The sequence below is a fragment of the Apium graveolens genome, chromosome 5 (genome assembly GCF_009905375.1).
Source record: "Apium graveolens cultivar Ventura chromosome 5, ASM990537v1, whole genome shotgun sequence".
Taxonomy (NCBI): domain Eukaryota; kingdom Viridiplantae; phylum Streptophyta; class Magnoliopsida; order Apiales; family Apiaceae; genus Apium; species Apium graveolens.
This window is the reverse complement of record NC_133651.1, coordinates 122,483,633-122,488,862: the sequence shown is the minus strand read 5'-3', so window position 1 is coordinate 122,488,862 and position 5,230 is coordinate 122,483,633.

The window sequence follows — 5,230 nt, the reverse complement described above, 5'->3', positions numbered from 1 at the left end:
GGATAAGCCAACTGAAGTTAACATAGACTTAATGACTAAGAAGCAGCTTAAGCATAAGCTGAAAGATGTTAAGAATGTAAACAAGGTAAAGCCACCTAGGAAAAATAGGAATGGAAAGGAAGGTGTGAACAAAAGTAACAATTATAAGCCTGTTCCTAATGCTCCTAGAAAAACATGTCATAACTGTGGAAATTCTAACCATCTGGCTTCTTTTTGCAGGAGAAATAAGAACATAAACTCCTTACCCTCAAAGTCAGGAGTTAAGAGTCAGTCTGTTAGATATAAGCCACAAAATCCTTGTTTTCATTGTGGTAGTTTATGACATTCCATTTATACTTGTAAGGAATATCATAGTTTGTACTATGATTATTATCAAATAAAACCTTCTGTAAAGAAAGTTAGCATTATTCCTTCTAATGTAAGTTCTGACGCAAAGTCTGATATTGCAAATTCTGATAAGAAAACTGTTAACATAAACTCTGATGCTAAATCCGCTGTAAATGTTAACAAACTTAAAAAGGCCAAAGGATCCAAGCAAGTCTGGGTCCTTAAAACTAATCATTAGTGGTCTTTGTGATTGCAGGGCAACAGGAAAAACATCCTAGTTCTGGACAGTGGATGTTCAGGACATATGACTGGAAATAAAGCCCTGCTATCAGACTTTGTGGAGAAAGCTGGCCCAGGTGTTTCTTATGGAGATGGCAATATTGGAAAAATTCTGGGATATAGCAATATTAATCTTGGGAATGTCATCATTGAAAAAGTAGCTCTGGTCTCAGGACTTAAACACAATCTGCTAAGTGTGAGTCAAATCTGTGACAGAGGTTATCATGTGGATTTCTTTGAAGAACCTTGTGAAGTTGTAAGCAAATCTACAGATAAAGTTATTCTGAAAGGATACATGCATGGTAACATTTATGAAGCCAGGCTTTCAACAAGTACTGATGGTTCTGCAATCTGTCTGTTAAGTAGAGCATCAATTGAAGAAAGCTGAGATTGGCACAAGAAACTCTCTCATTTAAATTTTAACAATATAAATGAACTAGTCAAGAAAGATCTTGTGAGAGGACTGCCAAAATCAGTATTTGCTCCTGATGGCCTTTGTGATTCATGTCAGAAGGCAAAACAAAGAAAATCTTCATTCAAGAGCAAGACCGAATCATCAATTCTTGAGCCTTATCACCTACTACATGTTGATCTATTTGGTCCAGTTAATGTCATGTCTATTGCAAAGAAGAAATATATTATGGTCATAGTGGATGAGTTCACCAGATACACATGGGTGTATTTCTTGCACACAAAAAGTGAAACTGCAATCATCTTGATTGATCATGTCAAGCAACTGGATAAATTGGTAAAAGATTCTGTGAAGATCATAAGAAGTGATAATGGCACTGAGTTCAAGAATTTGATCATGGAAGAGTTCTGCAAAGATCATGGAATAAAGCAGGAATTTTCTGCTCCTGGAACTCCACAGCAAAATGGAGTTGTTGAAAGAAAGAATAGAACTCTTATCGAAGCTGCAAGAACTATGCTTGATGAAGCAAAGTTGCCAACCTATTTTTGGGCTGAAGCTGTGCAGACTGCTTGTTTTACTCAGAATGCAACACTTATCAACAAGCATGGAAAAACACCATATGAGATGGTGAATAAAAAGAAGCCAAATCTGAAGTATTTTCATGTATTTGGATGCAAGTATTTTGTTCTTAAGACCCATCCCGAACAGCTATCCAAATTTGATCTAAAAGCTGATGAAGGAATTTTTGTTGGATATCCACTTTCTACAAAAGCCTTCAGAGTCTACAATTTAAAAACAAGGGTTATCATGGATTCTATCAATGTCTCTTTTGATGATAAGAATATTACTGGACTTGAAGATTTCAATGATCATGATCAGCTGAGATTCAAAAATGAAGTTTTAAATTCTGATTCTGTAAATCCTGATAGTCTAAATCCTAATACTGCAAACTCTGATGGATTAAACTCTGATGTTATTGAAACTGTGGTGACTACGCCTAAAGAAAATGTACCTGTGCAGGGGGAACATACTGAAGATCCAACCACATCTCAAGAAGTATCAGAACCTACAACAGGCTCTTCAAGTTCTGATTCGTCAATTTCTGATGGGCCAAGTTCTGATAATTATGGAAACTCATGTTCTGATATTTTTGGAAACTCAAATTCTGAAGGATCCAACTCAGAGAGCATAATTTCAGGGGGAGCATCAGAAAAAGTTGATGGAGACAGCATGGATCATGAGGGAGCATCCAGTTCTAGAGATAACCTTCCATCTGCAAGGAAGTGGACTAAAGCACAAACACCTGACTTAATTATTGGAAATCCTGATGCAGGTGTCAGAACTAGAACAGCTACATCAAATGAATGTCTCTATCATTCTTTTCTTTCTCAGACTGAACCAAAGAAAGTGGAAGAAGCTCTTCAAGATGCTGATTGGGTGCAAGCAATGCAAGAAGAGTTAAATGAATTTGAAAGAAATAAAGTCTAACCCTAGTGCCAAGACCAAAGAACAGGTTTGTTGTTGGTACAAAGTGGGTGTTCAGAAACAAAACTGACAGTGATGGCATAATTACAAGGAACAAAGCAAGGCTGGTTGCAAAAGGATATTCTCAACAGGAGGAAATTGATTATGATGAAACATTTGCACCAGTTGCTAGATTGGAAGCCATAAGTTGTCTTATGATGCTCACAAGAAGTTTAAAGTCTTTCAAATGGATGTGAAAAGTGCTTTTCTCAATGGAGAATTGGAAGAAGAGGTATATGTTGAACAACCTCCAGGCTTTGTAGATCCCAAATTTCCCAATCATGTCTACAGGCTTGATAAAGCACTTTATGGCCTTAACCAAGCTCCAAGAGCATGGTATGAGATTTTAGCTCAGTTTCTTCTGGAAAGTGGATTTAACAGAAGGACTATTGACAAAACACTGTTCTACCTCAACCATGGAAAGGACTTAATTTTGGTGCAAATATATGTTGATGATATCATTTTTAGTTCTACAAATGACAGACTTTGTAAGAAGTTTGCCAAGCTGATGCAGTCAAGATATCAAATGAGTATGATGGGAGAACTTAACTATTTTTTGGGCCTTCAAGTCAAGCAGAATGAAGAAGGAACTTTTATTTTTCAATCTAAGTACACCAGAAATTTGTTGAAGAAATTTGGAATGCAAGATTGTTCAAGTGCATTCACTCATATGGCCACTGCAACAAAGTTGGATAAGGATACTGGTAAACCAGTAGATATTACTGATTACAGAGGTATGATTGGTTCACTACTCTATCTAAATGCAAGTAGACCTGATATCATGTATGCTACCTATCTTCGTGCAAGATTTTAAGCAGATCCAAGAGAACCTCACTTAACAGCTGTAAAAAGAATTTTTAAGTACCTTAAGGGTACAGCTGATCTGGGATTGTGGTATCCTAGAGAATCAGACTTTAAGCTAATAGGTTACTCAGATGCAGATATTGCAGGATGCAAAATTGACAAGAAAAGCACAAGTGGAAGCTGCCAATTTCTTGGAGGCAGATTGGTTTCTTGGTTTAGCAAGAAACATAAGTCAATTTCCATATCAACTGCAGAAGCTGAATATATTGCTGCAGGAAGCTGTTGTGCACAGATTCTTTAGATGAAGAATCAATTACTGGATTATGGGTTAGAATTTTCTAAAATCCCTATTTACTGTGATAATCAAAGTGCTATTGCTATGACAGGTAATCCAGTTCAACACTCAATGACAAAGCACATCAGCATTAGGTACCACTTCATAAGGGAACATGTGGATGAAGGTACAGTGAAATTGCATTTTGTTCCAACAGATCAACAACTAGCAGATATCTTCACAAAACCGCTGTGTGAAGCTACTTTTACAAGATTGGTAAATGAACTTGAAATGGTTTCAGGTTCTTTCTCTAAATCTGCTTAGTTTATGTTCTGATACATCAGACTTTATGATCGGTATTTACAGATATTACTGTCTTTGTGTAATCTGTGCTTAAATTGAAAATTACTTAAGTGTTAATTGCTGTCTGATGTGAATTTCTAAACTCTGATAGTGATATGAATATTTCTGTGACTGTTCAATCCAATGAGGATAACTATGCTAGATGCTGACCTAGTAGTCTTTAATATACTAAAGATCCCTTGTTTGAAGTAATTGTTTATGTGGAAATCTTTTAATACAAGCAAATTATGATATTGAGCTTAGTTAAGTTTACTTTGTGTATCTTATTAGTAAGTCAAAAACTAGAATAATGCTTCTTATCTGTTAAGTTCTGATGTTAGTAAATCTGGTGGATTTACTAAGTGCTGATAAGCCTCACTTATCAAAAGAAAAAGAAAAGAAAAGAAATAAAAATCAGGTACTCCTTTGATATCTAGAGTAAAAATGTGGAAGGGAAGACCCAAGTGCATTGCTGGTATTAAGTAATATGCATTAGAAAAGAAAAATAAAATTTTCTTGGTGACTTTTCACACTCTATGATTACTGGAGAAATACTCTGATAACAGCATAAATTCTGATAAGAAGTCGTGACTCACTTAAACTGAGAAGCCACTATAAAATAGAATTTCAAAAGATGCATAAAATGAGCACAAAACAGTTGAGGTGGACTCATGCATGAACTTATTCTAAAGTAGACTTCAGAATACTGACAGATTTTGAGTAAAGTTCTTAGTTATGCCTTATTTCTAAGATGTACTGAAGTGAATCAGACTTTACTCTTTGTCTGATATTTAGCTTAATGCACACACTTACACTCCATATGAATGATAAAAATTACTGTGGTGATAAATGTTGTTTTAGATGAACAGTCTATGTGTCAGATTGCATAAATTCTTAGGACAAGTTTTGATAGAAGTTCTGATGATTAAGTTCTGATGAAACCATATCAGTATTTGTGTGAAGAATTACAGGAATACACATTCACTTTTCGAGTTAAGGAGCCATATTCTGATGACATTCTGATGACTTTTAAATCCTGATAATAATCAAGTTTTGATGCTGACGTGGCAGTATTTATTTACTTGGTTTATTTTTGGTCAATACCTGAAAGATAATATTTTTACAAAATATTGGTTAATGTGAGATAAAACAGTCATAATCATTATGGGTTAGTGGTTAACGTGTATGTCCTGAAAAACTACATGTGCACGGTAATTATTGCTTATTTTGCGTGCCCATTAACTCTCATTCTAACCGTTTACTGACTG